We start from the raw sequence: 20769 nt of genomic DNA, 5'->3' as shown, positions 1-20769 counted from the left end.
TCGTTGCCCCCTCAAGGCTCGGGCGGGCCCAGTAGGCACAAAACCGCTGGGCGGGGCGGGGCGGGGCGGGGCTTGTCCCAGGGGCGGGGCCCCGGGGCGCCTCGTGGCCGGGGCGGCCCCGCCCCCTCCCTCCCGCGCTCCCCGCGCCCGGGCGCCGTGGAGCTGTCCAGCTTCAGTGCCGGAGCGGCAGCCCCCCGCGCGCACCGCGCCGCCTCCGCGCCTCGCCGCTGCGCCGCACTCCCGCCCGCCTGCCCCGCGCCCGGCTCCGCCCCGCCCCGCCCCGCCGCGGCCGGTCCACTGCTCCCCGCGGGCCGGAGCCGGCCGAGCGGCTGCCCGCCGGGGCTCTGAACGGCGCGGTGGGGCCGGGAGCCAGGGACCCGCCGAGGAGAGCGGCGGCCCCGGACGGCTGCCGGAGGGGCGGCCGCGCGTGGATGCGGCGGGAGCTGGAAGCCTCGGGCAGCCGGCGCCGTCTCTGCCCCCGGGCGCCCTATGGCTTGAAGGTAAGCACCCGCTGGATGGGCCGACAGGCGACACCGGGCCCGGGCAGGGTCGCCGGAGGGGAGGAGGGAGCTCCGAAGGCGGCGCGGTCGGTACCAGAAGTTTGTCCGGCCACTCGGCGCTGCCTGCCCAGGACAGCCCGCCTGGGGTCGGGCTCTCCACCGACTCTCCGTCGGGACGCTGCCCTGGGGACGTCCGGAGCCCGGCGCTGCCATCCCCTCTCCCTGCTTCTCGGTATCCTTCTCGCTGCCCAGGCGAGAATCCTCGGCCGGGCATGAGCGGACCGGCCCGCCGAGGCAGCCTCCCCGGGGAGCGCCAAGAGCGAGCCCCGACAAGGGCACTCTCCTCCGGCACCCGAGCCTGGGGACCCAGTTGCGCGGCCAGTTTCCGACCACCCCGCAGGAAGAAGGATTGTTTTTGGCAACTCCGTGTTTGTGCGACCTGAGACTTCAGTTCGTAAGGGCAAAAGCCAAGGATGAGGGAGAGGCGGGTTCTGGCTCTGTTCTCCCACTCCCTGGTTTGCCGCTGTCCGTGGTCCTGAATTTTCGTTCTCCTACACCTTCTCTGGGTTTGGGACCCAGTCCGGGAGGGAGGCTGGGGTTCCAGATCCATTTGGACCTGGGAGTGCGAATGACGGTGGGAGCAGTAGTGGAGGGTGACTGTCCGGCTCTGGAATGGGCCAAGAGCCCAGCGATGTGCGGAAACAAGAGGCAGCTCTAAGCGCCAGACAGCGCGTCCCCATCCCTGTCTGCGGCCGGCAGTCTGTGAGCGCTTCCTCTTGGAGAGCAGAGGTAAGAGGGTGCGTGTGCGTCTACATAACAGGCTTCGCCATGGACACAAGTCACAGCACTGCAGCTCCATAGGGACAGGCCCTTGCTCTCAGCCACAGGGAAGCTGTCTGAGCAAGTCACTGTCGCCCCATCTGGCACCCCACTACTTTTTGTTCTGGGGCACCTGGAGGTTTGGTGAGGTGCAAGCACTTTGTGGATCCCTCTCCAGATACTTCTGCAGATCCAACCATTTCTGATTTTGACCAAGCTACAAACCTTTTAGGCTAATCATTGCTCCTCCCTAGGGAACTAGGAACTAGGTGTTCAGCGATGCTACCTGCCCCCCCCCTTCAGATGAAAATACTCATGCTTATGCCTGATTCATCCTGCAGCATTAGGACCACTTGAGAAAGAAATCATTTTTCTCATCTTTCCCCTTGTGCTGCTGTTTGATGAGGGTGGGTAGAGGGAGACTGTGGTCAGTGTGAACAATTTCAAGAAAATCAGCAAGCTGATTTCCCTGGTTCCAGCTCCCACCCCCACCTTGGACTTCTCTGCTTAGTGTTCAAACTTCCTAGCACATTTGTTTCCAAGGGAGCTTGATGCCATCTCTGAACTCAGACAGTGAAGAGGTTGTCAGACCTAGAGCAAAATGAGAGCCAAGGTAGTCTCAGCCTTGGTCTCTTAAAGAACATTCTGAGTTCCTTCTGCCTTCCCTTCGCAGCCTGAGAATGAAAGATGCCTGGACATTGGAGAGATTCTGATTTCTTGCAGAGGTCTGGGCAGCATTCTCTAAGGGGTATTTTGTTGTTGTTGTTGTTGTTGTTTTTTAAATGAACTCCCTGGGAAACTGGTTAAAAATGCATATTTTTGCTTCTTCCCTGAAAAACTGCTGAATGAGAATCTCAAGCGGGGGCCAGAAATTTATATTTGAACAATATTTCTGGGTGATTCATATGTACACTGAATTAGGAAATCATCTCTGAAAAAGTGAGACTCCACAGAGAGTCTGCATGAATTTTATTTTATTTTGAAAATCGAAAGCAAGTTTATTTTACATAAACTTGGTAGCAGGTGTTCTAGGAAGGAAAATCTTTTGAAAATGTAAAAATACATTTTTAAGAGTTAAAAGAATCACATACCGTAGCAACCATTTGCTGATATCTAGAATATTCCTAAATTTCATATATTTTAAATTTATCAAAATTAAGGTCTTTAATCTCTCTCCTTGTCTCCTGAAGTCACATCTGTTAAATTCTTCAAGTGTAGGACTGTTGGTGGAAGGACTATCCCCAATTCAATCCCTTTGCTGCAGTTAAGGGTGCAATCCAATTGCCTCTCCCCCAGGACCCTTTGGGCTTTTATTCTCTCTAAAATAGATTTTTGGCCCCTTTAGAAATCACCAATATGGCTTCAGATTGACTTCTGTAAATACTAACTGCCCCTCTCTGGGGGCCAACCTAGTGCGTTCCTCCTACCCTCCCCTCTGGGTGAGTTGTTGTCTTTCATTATGCATGTGCTGTGATCTGTTAACCTAACTGCTCCTGAAATGCCAAGGAGTGATTAGTTCAGCCTAGTAGCACGTCATGTTCCCCAAGGCTGGTAGCCACTCGTGCCCTGCTGCCAGTGACATATTGACTGTATTGATTAGGTTCTTGTGTTCCACAAGCTAGGAGGCTTGTAGGGGTGAAAAGGCCAGTAATGACGCTTGTGGGCCGGTATGTCTTCTACCCTCACCCGCAAAGTTGGATTATTTCTGTCTGGAACATGCAATTATAATCTGGAGAATGGTGTAGGAGAATCTGAAATTAAGAGAAACCCTTATGTTCCTCCTCTTATGCCATGGGAAGCAAAGAGGAGCTTAGGGTCTCATCAGAAGTATGGCTTCATATACTCCTGAGAGTGTCCTGTTGAAGCCAGATTGGTCTGAGGTCACCATCCTCTGGGTGAACACGTGTAAGGGGAACCATATGCGGACTCCGGCTGGAGAGAGCTGTCTCCATATCCCATGCAAGGGAAAGTTGCATTTTGGTGTTAAGGAAGAAGGGTGGCTGTGAAGGCAGCACGGTGTATGTGCGTGTATGCATGCATGCATGCATGTGTGCGTGCACAGCCCAGGAGGGGCAGGTATGATGAGAGCTTCTTGAGCCAACCCCACCCCTTCCAGGGACTCATATTTTCTGCCTTGTCTCCCCCTACTTCTCCATCCTTTGTGGCTTAATGCCTATGACTCTCCAGCAGTGAAGGTGTTTCAGCACCTAGGAAGGGAGAGGAGAATCAAAGTTGGGATTTTATAATGCCAGGACTCTGAAGCCGTATTTGCAGTATCTCCCAGAATCAGACTATACATCAGCAGGTTACAATAATCTAAGATTTGAGGTCTTGAAAACAACTTAGAACAGCAGCCCAGTCATTCACATTTGCCTTGAAACGTAGTTTACAGGACTTTAGATCCTTAGATCATTTGGGCTCCTCAGAAGTCATCCTGAAGGCCCTGACTCCAAACAGGGAGTCGGAAATATGGTAGTCTTTATCCTGTTATTAAAATTCTCCAAAAAAGGAGTGTTGTAAACTTTCTACCTTCTGGGCACCGGAATTGGACTCAGCAACCAAAGCTTTTCTATCTTACCAGAAGCCCTGCTTAGCAGAGGAGCATCCTACCTTTAGGAAACACTTGGAAACCACAGGCAGCAGAAAGGCCACAGCGTGGTTCAGCTTCTCAGCAGGCACCCTCCTCTGCAGGTGGCCTTGTGGCTGAACCCAGCACCATTCCCCTTCCTCCAGCCTCCAATAAGGCATCTTGTGGCCCTGGGACGACTCTAAGGTTTGGCTTTGGGATTATGTATAAACCCTCAGCTCTCCAGGATACAAAATGGAGCCACCAAGGATGTGCAAATTGCTTATTTACCAATTTTGGGTGGTAGACTGATATTATCTCCAGTTTTTAAAATTACTCTAATAGTGTTAGAATCCATTGTTAACATACCCTGCTGCCTCTCACCTGTCCCATCACCAGTGTAATTGAAGATGGCTTTCTTATTTTTTTTTAAGTGTTAGAATCATATTATCCAAATGCATACACTTGGAAAATAGCTTGATTATAGTGTCAGTACATGGAAATGGAGGAGTAATAAAACTACAAGATGCAGCCACTTGGTTTGCTTCAGTTTTGGTCCCGAGAAAAGAGAGAAACTTGCCCTCTGAATTGCCCATTTTCTTCTTCCTATCCCTTTCACCTCAATCTGATAAATGGGTTAAATCACACCCTTGGCAGTCAGGATACCAGCTGGAGGGTGCAGCTCATTTTCCCCCTACGAGACATGGGAATGTTTCTCTGCAGAGGAACCAAGGCCCCTGCTGGCTCCAGTGTACAGGGAGGAGCCAGAGATGACGCACTGGGGCCTGGGGACTCCCTCCTCCCTTGGGCAGGAGAGGCTGTGCTGTTGCCGTGTTCCAAGCTCGGAGGGCTGGGAGCTGCTGGGGCATTTGGGGGAGTATGGGGCAGTGTATGGCGGTGGGAGCAGAGGAGAAGTAGACTCTCAGGGACCTGCAGGAGAAGCTGAATATGCATTGAATACAGGCATCAGTTTAGTGCAATTTGGGCAATTTTGTCATAATCTGATGGCACTTGCAAGGATTTTCACTTTTTCCAGGAAGAGATGAGGAAATTCTTTGCTGTCTGCAGGGACAGGGGAGGGAAGGAGGCTTTCCCTGAAGCCCTCTGAGTAACGTCAGCCTGCTTCCAGACAGAGGATGGTAAGTGGAGTCAGGCAGACTCAGCTCCCAGGGGCCCCATCAACAGGCTTGCAGACAGCCTGGGCAGTCCTACAATCTAGGAAGCTGCCGCTCAACACAGCACTGCAGCTGTGGCCCCAGCCACACTCCCCTGCAGATGTCTGGGAGCCGAACGAGTCCTGGGGCCCATCCGCTTGTCACTGGGCTCCTTCAGAACGTGCCCGCCCTTCTCGATCTCACCCCCGCCTTGTTGTTATTGTTTGGATTCTAAGTGGCCCAGCAGGAGAAAGACATTAGAAATGAAATTATTTTTGCTACACGCTGTATAATTGCCTCCTCTCCTTCCTGCTACCCCAGGCAGCACCATCACTAGCAATCGCCAGGAACCCTTGGTCTGGGAAAGTGGCTTACTCACAGGCTTCTTTAGAGTGGCTGCTTTTGACAAGTGGCCCTGCTCACCAGTCCCTCCATCGCTGGCCTCATCACCATAACAGCCAACATTTACTGTGCACTCGCTGTGTGCAGGGCATTGTGCTCAGCACTTGACATGTGCTTTTCGTTGCAACTCCCGATCCGGCAACAACTCTGTGAAATAGGAACTCTTGTTATCCCCATTTTGCAGAGGAAGAAACATGGCCTTAGAGAGGTAAGTGGCTTGCACAAGGTCACACGACTAATATGTAGGGTAGAGATTCAAAGGAATTGAATCCGTCTTATGCTAGACAGAGTCTAGAACAACAGCTCTCTTTGAAGAACGATTGCATAGTACTTCTTTAACAAACTGAAGTGGTGGTGAGCTTTGCAGAAGATGCCAGGAAAGTGAGGTGGGAGATAGCAAAGGGAGAAGGATGGATGAAATAATGCCATGGGATTCTTAAATATGAGGCCCAGGAAAGACGTGTTATTGTGGGATCACTTTGGATCTGGGCCCCTCTGGGTGAAATGCACTGTGTATGAACTTCAGCAAGCAATGGGAGCAGAGTGGAGGGAGGGTCAACTAAGCCTCCAACCTGGGGGGCAGAGCAGGGGAGGAGGTGTGGACGGATCGTCTGTCAAGCCATCTGGAACTGTGATGATGTCACCTTCCGTCCCATATCTCTTTGAGGTAAAAGGACGACGGCAAAATTTATGCCTTTGGTTTGCTTTCTTATTACCAAAAAATGAAAACGTGTTACATCTCCAAGACTAAGCTTCTGGATTTTACAGAAAGGTGTGGGGTGGGATGGCCTGGGATACTGCACAGACATAGGAGTGACTCATGAGAGTTCTTTTTAAAAACTAGCTGATCAGAGCTTTTCTTTTAGACAGGGGCAGGAGAGCTTTGGGTGTCCCCAGGCAGGACAGTTCATCTGTGCATCAGTTTTTTCAGTCTCAAAATAAGGGAACTATTTATATGTTGCCTACTAGATGGAATTCCTAAGATTCGACAGCACTGAAGACTACACTAAAATGGTCTAATAACGTGTTTGTATTGTAATAAGCTAAAAGCCTTCTAGTCTGTTGTTGAACCTTACTATGAATTTTATGAATGACGTGTACTAATATTTAGTCCCTCATTTGAACCTTTTAAAAACAATATAGTATGGTAGTTAAGCCTGTGGGCTATGGAATTAGACTCCCAGAATTTGAATCCTGACTCTGACATTTAGTAATGTGACCACGAACAAGCTGATTAACTTCTATCACCTTTGGTTTCTCAGCAATTAATTAAGGTAATAGAGATAAGACAATTGAAAGAATCCCTGGCAAAAGTGAGCACTCCGTAAGTCTTAACTGTAATGATTGTTATTGTTAATAAGTAATAAACTTTAATAAGAAACTTAACACTTTCAGCTGTTGTCCTTTTGCACTAATTCAGCCCCTGAATTTACACCTCTGAAATTATGTTTCTAAAACTTTCACAAACTTCAAGCTTATACTTCTGCCATTACTTATCTGCACCAAAATTCTTTGGCACTCCACCTGTTAGCAGCTCTTACTCATCTTGAGTCAGAGAGGGGTTCAAATTGCTTGTCATCCCTTTCTTTGAATTAGGTGCAGCTGAATTCATTCCCATCTTACCCCATGGGAGCCGGAAGGAGGTATCGGTCTTCCTGGTGATGACTTTCCAAGGCCTAATTTTTCTTCCTGGTTTCTTGGGTCCTTCATCTACTACCTCATGGTTGGAGCTTTCCCGATTGGCAATGTCACACAGTGCCGTGCACTCTGGCACAGGACACTTTTTATTAAAAATAAAAAACAAGGAGAACATACTGGTATACAAGGACAAGGAGTCTTTTCTTTCTTTTCCCAGATCGAGAGGCACAAAGAACTTCACACGGAGTAGATCCCCAAAACTGGCAGAAACGTTTGCTCTCCCTCTTCTCGGGTCATTAATGATGCCATCATGTTTTTGGATGAATTATGGTCCTGCCTGGGAAAGGAAGATGGAACACAATATCTTCTGGCCCTGAGACTCTCCAGTCTGGAAAGCTACTCCCTTTTATTGGCTTTTTCCTTTATCTATGAATCCTTCCTTGGAGAGGACTCAGTTGTAATTGGCATGCATCTATCTCTGGCCGATTACAAATGCTTACTGCTCAGTGACAGCAGATTTCGGAGGGCGCTGCCGGTATTCTGTTCCCAGCTCATCTTCCTCAGGTCGTTGCTTTTTGGACTCTGTGCTCTCTCAACTTTTTTATTCATTTATGGCAGGGCCAACGAGAGAAGTGCATCAACAAGCAGAAACCAGCATCCAGGGTCCCAAGCAGAGGATGGCAGGGCCCCCAAAGTGGATCCTTGTTTCCATACACGTTTCCTTGAGTAATGTGTATAGCTGAAGGTCTGGGATCTCCCTGGGTGACGAATGGCACAAAGTCTCCCCTGTGGTCAGTCTTCTGTGTGGAGCCATCTTAATGCTAATCTCTCAATTGTGCATTTCTTGTCTTTCCAACTAGACTGTGAGCTCTTTGAAGCAGAGAATTTGTCTCATACTTCTTCAGAACGTATTATAACCTGAAATGATGCTAAGCACTTGGTCATCACTGAAATTGTTGAGTGAGTGAGAGGGTGAGTGGGTGGGTGAGTGATGGGTAGGTGGAGGATGGCTTACTTCCCCGGAGCCACACGCTCCCTATTTGCTTGAAGCCCAACAATAGTGCGTGGCAGTGTCTGAGGCATCCCCCACTAGAGGTATCTAGTGCATCAGCAAGATGCTTTATACCTTCTCTCTTTCCTCCTCAACCAGCACTATCTGGTTACCGTCAGCCATGACTACACTATAGGTTGGCTGGAAATTTTCCACAGTTGTCACAGGGCATGGAAGTGGGAGGATGTTGAATAGTTGGAGCCTGCTTCAGTCAGACGCACACATAGAGAAGAAGGTATTGGGTGAGCTGTTGAGGAACAGTAGAGATGTGCTTGCTCAGGTCAGCCTGGGGACCTGAAGACAGGTAGGACAGAGCAGCTATTGGGCCTTGTCCTTGGTGCTCTGGGTGATTTCCGTGTTTCGAAGCTGGGATTTAGCATTTAGAGAACTGGGCTAGCCCTTCGTTCAAACGGTAAAGATAAGCATCCTTCTACCTGAGACCCTCCAAAAGCAGTAACAGTTTGAACCTATCTTTCTCCAAAGCATTTCTAAGAAGTGGATATACACCTCTGCTCATCTGTATAGTTATTCAGTATAACAAAGAGATTCAGGGGACCTACTCAGAGGTCAGACTGACATGGGCTCAGATCTTTGTCCCATCAGTAATGAGCTGTGTGATCTCTATCAAGATACTATAACCCCTTTGAGATGTAGTTCTTTAACCGTGGTACTTACCTGGTGGGGTTTTGTGCAAAGTAAATGAATCATGCATATAAAGTGCCTGACCCAGCACCTGACACGAGGTGAGCGTTCAAAAAAACATTCACCGTTGTTATTCTTATCATAATCGGCAGCAGATATGGAAATGTCCACAGCACCCTTCCCAATCTGTGCTCCCAATTCCATCTTCTCTCTTGTGGAGGGAGAAAAGATGTCATTGCAGATAGGGAAATTAGACAAGCTGGCCCTTGACTCGTGTAGAGTGCTATCCTTGGAAGAACCCAGTGTCACACGATAAGGGAGTAGGAGATCTGGATCAGAACTCCCTTCTGCCCGGGGTTTCCCTCCAGACCCTGCTGTCCTCAGGTCAGAGCCTGGAGCAGTAAGGAGCTCAGTGGCTGAAGACTGGAATTTGAAGTGGGGTTGGCACAAGATAAGGCCGAAGATGCAGGCAGGGGCCAGGCTATGAACCTTGAAGTCTTATGAAGGATACTGGACTCCTTCCTGAGGGAGATAAGAAGCCATCATGAAGGACTGGGTTTTAAGCAGGGGAATAACTCCACTGATCTGATTTGCAGAGGCTGCTCTGTGGGGGAACTGATTGTAGAGGATGCAAGCCTGGGAGGAGAGTAGCGAGGGAAGTTTGCAGTTATCCAGGACAGCGATGCTGGCAGCCTGGACCAGGGAGTGGCAGTGGAGACAGGAAGGCATGAAAGATCTGAAAAGGCATTTCAAGTTCCCCAGAACTCAGTAACTGATGGGCTACGGAGGATGAGGGGAGGGGAGAGCCAAAGTGATTTAAGGACAACGAAGCGAGAACATTAAGGATGTCAGTCAAAGTGTACGAATGGTGGGCCAGAAATCTAAGCCAGGCAGAAAGTAAAGGCAAGATAGACTGTGGCTACTGGAGGAGAAATAGAAGAAGCAGACTGGTGGTGTTGCCCAAGTTGGAGAACTGGTACCCTGGGAGTGACTGAGCGATGAAGCTGGGGTGCAGAGGCCATGGGGATCACAGAGTGGGGAAACTGAATTTATGCCTTCGGAGAGGAGCAGTACTTGCTGATGGAGGGCCCAGGGTGCAACTGTGGGAGTAGGTGATTGAAATAGACGACGCACTGGGAGATGAGGAGGAGGTCAAGGTGCTGGCAGGCCAAGGTGTTGGAAGCTTTCTACCCAAGTTGACGGCACAACCTGGGTTGCAGTGGAAGGCACGAGCTAGGTGCCAAAGGCTTCAATGAAAGAGGAGAGGTGACCAAGAATCTATGGGTGACAGTGACAAAGAGCATTGGTGGGGTCATGGATGGGCAGTGTGCACCTCAAAGGAACAGGGTCTTCATAGGAGGGTAGAGGAGGAGGTAAGGAGGCATGGGGGTTGGGGCCGAGCTGCCTCCTGTGGGCTGCAGAGGAAGTGGTGTCCTCAGCCGCGGCAGAAGGGACAGACGGGCCGGTGCTGCCCCGTGTGCACACCTCCCTTCCAGGTCTCATCCTCCTGCTCTTCTCTTCTGCTCCCTCACTAGCTCCTGAACTTACTGATCACCTTCCTCTCCATCTCTACAGAGAACAGGAGAGAAAGAAAAGGAAGGAGAAAAGAGGGTGGTGAGTGGGTGGAAAGACATGGATGAGAGAGATGCACGGGGCGGAGGCTGCAGAGAAGAGGGAAGAAAATGGATGTGTTGGCATATGTTGTTCCTCTGCACCCAGCATACCATAGCTAAGCTTTTTTTCTCCGCCTGAACGTGCCAGCCCTTGACCTTAAAGGCTAACTCCTACTCAGCATTTGAAACTGAGCACAGCCATCGCCTCTTCCAGAAAGCCTTCCCTGATTTTCCTTCCTACGCTGCTCCACCTGCCTGGGCCAAGGTCTCCTCCTGTACTTCCCTAGGATGCAGTGTCGGATTGTAAGCTGCTGTGCTGTAACTGCCTCTTGACTGCTCTGTTTCCTCTACTAGGTAGTGAACTCCCTGGAGGCAGGAATGGAGTCCTCACCTCTCAGGCCCAGGTGCCGGCGCACTGCACTGTACACGGTGGGACTGTGATCAGGGACGCCCCCCAAACACACAATGATAAGACAGCAGCACTCGCCATCCTCTACTCATCCTTGAAATCCTCCACCTTATTACGGTGATTTAGACTGGAGGGATCCTGGGATGTCAAGGCTGTGAGGAACCTCAGGGACCCACACTAGCTCTCCATGCCTGAGTGAGAAAATTGCACTCAGGGAGGGAAGTGACACATCGAGTCTCCTGGCCACTTAGCAGCCAGCCAGTCCCAGACCCGTTCCCACCGCCCTGAACCAGCGCCCTGCCCCAGGCCCAGTGGCCAGAGAAGGTGTGCACCCCAGTGTGTGGCCTCAGGTAGCTGCATGAAAATGCCCCCCATTTAACCAGCTCCGAAAATCCTCCTCTCGTTTTTTTTCTTCTCGTTTCTGGGTCCAAAACTGCTGATTTGGTGACCCTTCTTACTCAGCTCTACTTCATTGCCTGGAAAATACAGATATGTGAACTGCAAAGTAGGCCCAGGCTAGTGCTCGTATATTTTGAGGGGTTCACGGCTTTGAGTGTTGTGGCTGTGGAGCCGCCAGGGTTCCCATTTTCTCGCAGGGAAGCAGATTGTAGGCAAGTGGCGGCTCAGTATATCCGATGACATGCAAAAGCTCCCTGAATGCTGTGTTGTTGTCATCCATGATAACGTAATGAGGTATACTGACTATGCCTGTGTCATCAGTCAGATCTCAGGGACTGGGCAGCAAGGAAGGGGACAGAAGAAGGGGTAGTTCCCCTGCCCTTCCCTGACCTATACTTGGCAGGTGGTAGGATGTCCATAAATACTTTCTGCATGAATGAATGAGGGAACGAATGAATACCGTCCTCTTGCAGGACTGAGCAGGCTGAGATGGGCTCAAAAGCACATGGAGCAGAATGGCTGCGAGCCCACGTGGGCTCCGCGAGCCCCAGGGCATCAAGAGGGTCTGCAGAGGGAGAGGGAAGGTGGGAAGACCTCGGCAGAGCTTACAGCCACATTCCTCCTTAACCACGGCAGGCCACGTAAACCTGGGAAGCGTATCAGTTTCCTGTGGCTGCCAGAACAAAGTACCACAAACTGGGTGGCTTAAAACAACAGAGACTTTTTCTGTCACAGTTCTGCAGGCTGGAAGTTCAAGGTCGAGGTGCCAGGAGGGCCCTGCCCTCTTTGCAGGCTCTCGGGGAGAATCCAGCTTCCCCTGGCTCCTGGAGGTCCTTGGCGTGCGGCAGCATCAGTCCTCCGCTCCAATTCCTGCCTTCCTCTCCACGTGACAGTCTTCCCCCTGCGTCTCTGTCTTCTCTCCTCTTCTTATAAGGATATCCCCCATGATTCAGGGCCCACTCTAACCCCGTATGATCCCATCTCGACCTTTAATTGCATCTGCAAACACCCTGTTTCCGAATAAGGTCACATTCTGAAGTTGTGGGTGGACATGAATTCTTGGGGGGACATTACCCCCTATGGGAGCTTCCTGCCTTGCTGGATCCTGGTCACTAGACATCTTTTGCTTCCTCTGGGGCAGGACGGTTTCTCCCCCAGTCACCCGCTTGGGAAAAGCTGCCCAGTTATCTAATTGAAGCTTCAGCTCCTGAGTTAGAAGGCAAATGAGGACGAGAAAGAAAGCAATTAGTACAACTGGGAGTTCGGGATTAGGAGGGATTCACCGACCTGCTGGCACAGTGGTTAGTGAGGGGTAAGGGAGGGGAATTTGGAGGAAGAGAAGGGAATAAAGGGGGTCCCCTGAATGTTCCAGAAAGGGGAATCCCATGGGAAGCTGGATTCTGGGGGCACTTGGGTGCAGGCCCAGTGAGGGTGGTGGCTGAGTACACACGTTGAGTGCCTTATGTAGTCCTAAGAAACACAGGGATTTGAAGTTGTTCACTCAATGTTCATTCTACGAGCATTTATTAAATGCCTCCTGTGCACCAGGATCTTAGACTAGTGCACGCATTTCACAGATGAGAGCACTGAGGCTTCAGAAAGCTGAGTGAGTTACCCAGGGTCTCTTAGGGGCAGAGTCAGGACTGAAGTCCAAGCCTTTTAACCCTCAGTGCACCCCACACAAAGCAATGTTCTCCTCTCATGTGCTCCAGGCTGCTAGGAGGGTCCCTGATCTCCACCAGGTACTAGTAATAATAACGACCCTATGTCTGGACAGAGCTGGACCATGCACAGCACATGTGCGCAGCATGTTTCCAGAAGTCACTTCACTGCTGCTCCCCGATGTGGGGTGGAGACAGGAGTCAGGAGGCCTCCCAGACTCCAGCCACTGCATTCAGCTTTGTTGGGGTGGAGGGCGGGAGGCTGGGATCTGCATTCCCTGCACAGGAGGAGAAGATCAAGGACCTCTCCGAGGGTGACGGGGACTTGCTCTCTGAAATGATCCCTAGACCCTGAGCCCAGTCATTAAGCTTGCCCAGATGGCCAGTCCAGTCCACAAGGACATAGGGGATGCTGGTGGTGCCAGGGAGGTTTTCTGGGCCCCTGCAAACAAGGAGCCTGTTGCAAGGCCTTGCAAATTTACCTTCCTGCAGTCCCGCCATAGCACCCACATGCCAAAGTTTGGAGCTGCCTATAGCATCTCCCAGTGGGGCTGAGCCTTCAGAGCCTGCCCTCCTGGGCCTCCCAACCTGGGTGCTGGTCTATGATGACCTGGTCCATAGCAGAAGCTTGGTGATTACGTGTTGAATGACTAGAGTAAGTCTGGAGAGAAAATCTCCTCACTGTGACAGGGGAGGGACGGTGTCGGGGAAGGGGGTGTAGGGGATTTCCAAGGAGCTGTTCCCAGCCCAGCTTTGGGACTCGAGGCCTCAGAGACCCCATCTGGGACTTGGCTGGAGGCCTGCGCTCGCTTCCCGAGTACCCGGGATGCCAGGGCCTCCCAGCTTCTCTGGATTTTATCTCTTCTTCATCCCTGAGCAGCTCTCTGCCCTCTGAGGCATCTCCCCACACCCTGTCTCCATGGTAATGTCACAGCTGCAGGAGACCACGGCCCTGGTAAGGAAGAGGAGAAAAGAGCAGGGACAGGAGCACACGTGGCCAGCAGTGTCCACATGCCTTCTGAGCAGTGCGCTCCAACAGGCCAGGGAGGTGCCCACACCAAAGGCTGGCATCAGGAGTGGCTGCGGCAGAGGGCCTCGCAGCAGAGCCTCTGAACATTCTTTGGTCCGGAAAAGGAGCTCTTGAACAGCGGGTGGGGTCTCTGTCCCCAGGGGGCTTACGGAGGCTGGCAACTCGGGTGGCTCCCTAGGTGGGGCTCACAGCCAGTGCAGCTTGGGACAGACCCAGGTTCTCTGTGGCACAGGAAAGCCCACTCACCTGGGTGTCCCCATGTTCTGTCCTCCCCTGTTTTGCCCCGTCCCTGTTCCACCAGCTCACAAGTGCTGCCAGGGCTGGGGAGGGCGGGGCACCGGTGCCAGCTGGGAGAGGCCAGGGTACCCAGCAAACAGCCCCTGGAGCAGCCCTACGGGGGAACTGGAATAATGGCGGAAATGAGCAGCCTGCCTGAAGACAGTTGATTTGATAGCGCCTCTAATCAGAGCCTCTGAGTTTCTGTCCACCAGACACAGAGACCCAAGAAAGCCTAATAGAATGGACACGAAGAGCAAAGCAATGAAAGGTAGAGCTGGAATCCAGCACGTTTCTTCCAGACCCACTGCACTATTCCTTGGGTCCCACTGCCCAGTTTCTTTGAGATTTGGCGATCTGCTAATTTGTTGGGTTCCTTTCTTTTTTGGGGGGCGGAAGGGGTATTTTTTATTGATATATAACAGTTGTCTGTACTTTGGGGGTACATGTGATGTTTTGATACACGCTTATAATGTGTAATGATCAAACCAGGATAACTGGGATATCCGTCCCCTCAAACATTTATCTTTTTTTTATGTTGGGAACATCCCAATTCTTCTCTTCTAGCTATTTTGCACTGTATGATACATTATTGTTAACTATAGTCACTCTACTGTACTATGGAACACTAGGCCTTAATCCTTCTATTGAACTGTACATTCGTACCCACTAACCCACCTCTCTCCGTCCTCCTCCTCCCCAGTCTCTGGTGGCTGTCATTCTACTCTCTACCCTGACGAGACCAGCTTTTTAAAGCTCCCACTTCTGGGCTTTCTATGCAAACTGGATTTGCATGGACCTTCACTGAGGTCTCTAGAGACATGAGTCCTGGGTTCTAGTCTCAGTTCTGTCACCCTAATTGGTGGTCTGGGTATATTTAACTTTTCTTGTCTTCTATTTTTTTTTGAGATAGCATCTCGCTCTTTTGCCCCAGCTAGAGTGCAGTGGTGTCATCATAGCTCACTGCAACCCCAACTCAGGCTCAAGGGATTCTCCTGCCTCAGCCTCCAGAGTAGCTGGACTATAGATAGGCATGTGCCACCACACCTGGCTAATTTTTCTATTTTTAGTACAGACAGAGTCTCACTCTTGTTTAGGCTGGTCTTGAACTCCTGAGCTCATGTGATTCTCTCACCTCGGCCTCCGGAGTGCTAGGATTACAGGCATGAGCCTTCATGGCCGGCCGATTTCTTATTCTGAAATGATAGGATTGGATTGGATGAAGTCTCTTCCGGTATTAACAGACTACGATCACCAACAGCTGTTCTTCTTCCATATCCTTCTACCCAGAGCTGCATTTGAGGGTCACAAATCCTGCTTTAAAACACATATGCTATTAAGGTGTTCATTTTATAAGCAAATGCTTTCTTGCCTACAGCAGTATTCAGTTTACCCAAGTTAATAATATCCGCCACTTTTAAATACTGACTATATTATCTGCCTTATACATATCATCTTTAATCTCTGTGACAGCTATAAAGATAGGAATTCTTATTCCCATTTTACAGATCAGGAAACCGAGGCTCAGAGATATTAAGTAAATGTACTCAAGGCCACACAGGTGGCAACAACTGAAGCAGTTATTTTAGCCCAGGCTTGTCTGCTGTAATACCCCCATGCTGCCCCAAGTCACATTAAATCCTACCATATGCCAGGTTTGTCTTACTCACTTTCGTCACGGTTCAGTCCATGGCTGGATTTTGAAGTGCGGCCCCAGTTCTTGGGCTTCAGGCTTGGAGAAATTGCAAGCTTTGGCCCACACGATGGAGAGAGATGACAGACACTCAGCAAGTATGCATGAAGAATTTATTGCGAGTAAAGTTTAAGGGTACAAAGCGAAAGTACATTTCCTAAGAGGAAACGGGTCTGTCTCTGCAAGTGGAGAAGACCCTATCTACTTCTATGTTTTTCTTTTTATATGCTTTATGTTTAGGTAAAGGTTAGTTATAACTATTCGTAACTATACATCACTGCTTTGGGGACTGAATTCTTTCCAGGTATGGACATGACTTAAAGGTTATGTTCCAGTAATTCTTTCTGGTATATGTATGATGGGGAAAGTTCCATAACCATTTATGGTGTTTTTTCATTCCCTGGTGGTCAGTGTTCCATGGCCTAATTACTCCATTCTTTAAAACTGAAATAACTATTCCTTCTTTTTATTTTTCTGCAACCATTTCCTCCTTATTTTTTTTTTTTTTTTTTTTTTTTTTTGAGACAGAGTCTCATTCTGTTGCCCTGGCTAGAGTGAGTGCCGTGGCGTCAGCCTAGCTCACAGCAACCTCAAACTCCTGGGCTCAAGTGATCCTCCTGCCTCGGCCTGCCGAGTAGCTGGGACTACAGACATGTTACACCATGCCCGGCTAATTTTTTCTATATGTTTTTAGTTGTCCAGATAATTTCTTTCTATTTTTTTTAGTAGAGACGGGGTCTCACTCTTGCTCAGGCTGGTCTCGAACTCCTGAGCTCAAACAATCTGCCCGCCTCGGCCTCCCAGAGTGCTAGGATTACAGGCGTGAGCCACCGCGCCCGGCCTCCTTATTGTTTTTCTCTAAATATTTTCTCCTTTCTGTTTTTCTAATTTCTCTCACTCGTTTTTCTGTCCCTAACACTTTCATTACAATATATTCCACAAATGCATTGTGATGACTTGCCTCTTCATTCCCCGCCCTGGCACTGTCCCCAGCATGTGAGTGAATAAGGGCATCTTCCTGTCCTTGGTGTTTAGTATACAGTAGACCCGGAACATTTGTGGAATGAATGTATGAATAAAGGAATGTATATATTCCAAAGTTTTGGAACTTGAGTGAGTTGGAGACTGCTTTTAAATATATTCATTTACGTATAGTCCACGGTGCTAGGCACAATAGTGGGCATTCAAGAAATGGTAATTCATATGCACACGTGTACATACACACACACAATCAGTGCTTGCTTGTGGTGGTAGACACACAGCATGAGTTGTAATGGACCAGCAATTTTTTTTTTCCAGATCAAAACCAATACATAGCCTTTCAAATAAATTAGTGCTTTAATCTTGGCTGATGCATTTGGAGGAAGCTGTAAATCCCACGCCAGTGCAGGGGCGATTCCATGGTCTCTCCATCAAAAACCACAAAGGGCTGTGTTTCCCACTAGCAAATATCAAGAAACAGTAAACACAGCCTTTCCTGTCATTTTTTTCTGATGATATTTGTAAGCCTACACCTGACATTCCAAGTCGCCCATGTGGGCCAGAGATTACAAATGCAGTAAAAAGGAGGTCAAAGCATGAAATGAAGAAATTTTTGAGAACACCCTTTATCAAAAGATGAGGACTAGAAAATCACTTTATAATAATAATTTAAAAAAACCCACACATTCTGTGTGTGTTACAGGGATATGTGTGTTTATGTATAAAAATTGCAAAATACCTAGGTCAGGCACCATTTAACTAGCTGAGCTATTGCCTCAGGCAGTTGTTTCTCTAATTGCAGGTTCTGGCTGTGTCACCAGCTAGCTGGGAGCCTGAGGGAAGCTGAGAAAGTCTTGTCCTGCCCTTTCAATCCCTTTTTGACAATCTGGCCTCCCCATTGCCCTGGAGGGCACAGGTCTTTGGTGCCTGTCCCCAACCCAGGCTGGTGCTGACCTGCCTGGTCCACCCCCTGGGGACAGCCCTTGGAACCAGAGGCTGCTTGCTGTTAGTTCAGCTTCCAGGGCTGAGACATAATTGGCCCTGGCTCTAATGAGCAACGCTTAGGTGACAGAGCCCATCACTGATTGGAACTGTTGCCTGCAGAGGGGCCAGGACCAACATCAACCCAGTGACCTGGAGTGCTGCCACTCAGACAGCCCATAATTTCCAAATTAGATACTTCTGAGGCCTGGATTTTGCCATGCAGAATAAGCTCAGAGGCAACTCTGGCAGAAGCAGACAAATGGAAATCTTATATGGAAAGGGTTTTCATTCATAGCCAACGGGGGTCCCTAGCTTCCCCTTCCTCCTTTTTCATTTAGATGCAAACAGAGCTTTTGTTCCAGGGAAATCCCTGGATGGTTTGGTCCTGGTTCTGGGGTTGGGGGCTGGGATTCTGGAGCTCAGGGCTTGGGGGACCATGTTATCGGAGTCTGGAGGAGTGGCAGGAGGTGTTGGAGCCGGTGGGGTTGGGGAGCTGGCTCTATTGCACTCTTTCCACTTGGTAGAAGCAGAAGTACTGTAAACTCTGTAGATCCATCCTCAAAGCCCCTGCCTAGAAACAGAACTGTACAGTCCGTGAAGAAGCACTGTACAAGAGAACAGGGTCACTGTTTTTATTGCTGAGGACTTCCCTGCTTTCTGTTTACTTGTAGCTGTCTATAATTGAATGAACGGATAGTCATCAACTAATGCAACCCTCTGTATTAGGCATGTGTCCATTTATCGTCCAGACCTGCTGAAGAAGAGATTCTATCTGATGTGGCCGCCAAGCCTCACACAGGTTGAGTGACGCATTCAAGGCAGAGACACAGTCAAGATTCAAATACAGTTCTGTCTTTCCAACAGCTGGCAGTGCACTCTCATCTGCTGCTCTCACCACAGTATTAGCTTAAAGGAGAAGGACCGAGTTACCTTTGCACCAGCCCGCAGGGCCTAGCACAGTGCTTTGCACACAGTGGACACAGATGCCTATTGGGTAAATAAACTGGATGCATTTGTTCTCAGAACTTGCCTCCTGAGCTGGTTGGGTCATCTCCCAGCCTAGTGGCTCCGGTGGTGGTGGCTGCCCCTCAGGCGATGCACACGGAGGCCCACAGTGGGCTTAGTGCTTCATTCGTTCATTTTTGCACCAGATGGAGGGTGAATTCCATTTGGGACCATGCTGTCTTTTCTTTTCTTTTTTAATTGTGGTAAGAAACACATACCATGAAATTCACCATCTTAACCATTCTTTAAGTGTACAGTCAGTAGTGTTAAGTATATTTACGTTGTCGTACAAGATCTCTAGATCTTTTTCCATCTTGCCACGCTGACACTCTATATCCATGAAATAGCAACTCCTCATTTTCCCTTCCCCGCTGCCCCTGGCACTCACCACTCTCCTTTTTGTCTCTATGTATTTGACTACTGCAGATACCTCATGTAAGTGGAATCGTACAGTATTTGTCTTTTTGTGCCTGGCTCATTTCACTCTGCACAGTGTCCCCAAGATCTATCCGTGTTGTAGCACATGGCAGGATTTCCTTCTTTTTGTTTAATTGTATTTTATTGGAAAATAATAGTTGTATCTATTTAGGGGGTACAATGTGATACTTCAGTACATGCACACATGTGGGATGAGCGTGGCAGGCTAATTGACATATCTATCGCCTCTCGTATTTATCATTTCTTTGTGGTGAAAACATTCAAAATCCACTCTTTTAGCAATTTTGAAATACACGATTCATCATTATTAACTATAGTCACTTTCCTATGCAAAAGATCACCAGAACTTATTCCTTCTGTCTAACTGAAATGTATGTACCCTTTGACCTTTGATCTTTGACCAACATTTCCCTTTCCTCACCTCCAGGCTCTGGTAATCACTATTCTACTCTCTAGTTCTATGAGTCCAAAATTTTAGATTCCACATATAAGTGAGATCCTGTGGTATTTGTCTTTCTGTGCTTCATTCGTTTATTTCACTTAGTATAATGTCCTCTAGATTCATCCAAGTTGTCACAAATGACAGAATTTCATTCTTTTTAAAGGCTGAATAGAATTCTTTTGTGGATATATACCATATTTATTTATTTTTATCCATTCGTCTGTTGATGGGCACTTAAGTTGTTTCCAAATCTTGGCCGTTGTGACTAATACTGTAAAAAACGTGGAATTGCAGACATTTCTTTAACAAACTTTTTTCAGTTCCTTTGCATATAAACCCAGAAGTGGGATTGCTGGATCCTATGACAATTTTGTTCTTAGATTTTTGAGGAACCTCCATTCTGTTTTCCAAAATGACTGCACTAATTCACTTTCCCACCAACAGTGTATAAAGGTTGCCTTTTCTCCACATCCTCCCCAACATTTGTTATTTTTCATCTTTTTGGTAATAGCTATTCTAACAGGTATGAAGTGATATCTCATTGTGGTTTTAATTTCCATTTCACTGGATGATTAGTGATATTGAACATTTTTTCATGTATCTATTGGGCTTTTGTATGTCTTCTTTTGAGAAATGTCTATTCAGGTCCTTTACCTATTTTTTAATAGGGTCATTTATTTTCTTATTATTGAGTAGTTTGAGTTCTTTATAAATTTTGGATATGAGCCCCTTATCTGGTGTTTGGTTTGCAAATATCTTCTCCCATTCTGTAGATTGTCGCTTCTCTCTTGTTAATTTTTTTCTTTACTGTGCAGAAGCCTTTTAGTTTGATGCAATCCCATTTGTCTGTTTCTGTTTTTGTTGCCTGTGCTTTTGGAGCCACGTGCAAGAAATCATTGCTCAGACCAGTGTCTTCTGGCTTTTCTGCTGTTTTCTTCTAATAGTTTTACAGTTTCAAGTTTTACATTTAAGTCTTTAATCCATTTTGAGTAAATTCTTGTATAAGAAGTGAGATAAGTTTTCAATTTCATTCTTTTGCATGTAGATAGCCAGTTTTCCCAACACT

General features: G+C 48.6%; 1 protein-coding gene across 2 annotated transcripts in view; it reads left to right on the top strand.

Moving 5' to 3' along the window:
* Positions 1-296: 296 nt before the first annotated feature.
* Positions 297-20769, top strand: part of DRD2 (dopamine receptor D2) — a 62644-nt gene continuing 42171 nt past the window's right edge. For both annotated transcript variants that reach the window (XM_012659161.1, XM_012659160.1), the window contains exon 1: positions 297-500. The gene's annotated coding sequence lies outside the window, so the exon portion shown is untranslated. The remainder of the gene's footprint in view (positions 501-20769) is intronic.

The sequence above is a fragment of the Propithecus coquereli genome, unplaced genomic scaffold (genome assembly GCF_000956105.1).
Source record: "Propithecus coquereli isolate 6110/MARCELLA unplaced genomic scaffold, Pcoq_1.0 Scaffold6, whole genome shotgun sequence".
Lineage (NCBI taxonomy): Eukaryota > Metazoa > Chordata > Mammalia > Primates > Indriidae > Propithecus > Propithecus coquereli.
Note: the sequence above shows the minus strand (reverse complement) of the source record. Positions and strands in the feature narration are given on the sequence as shown.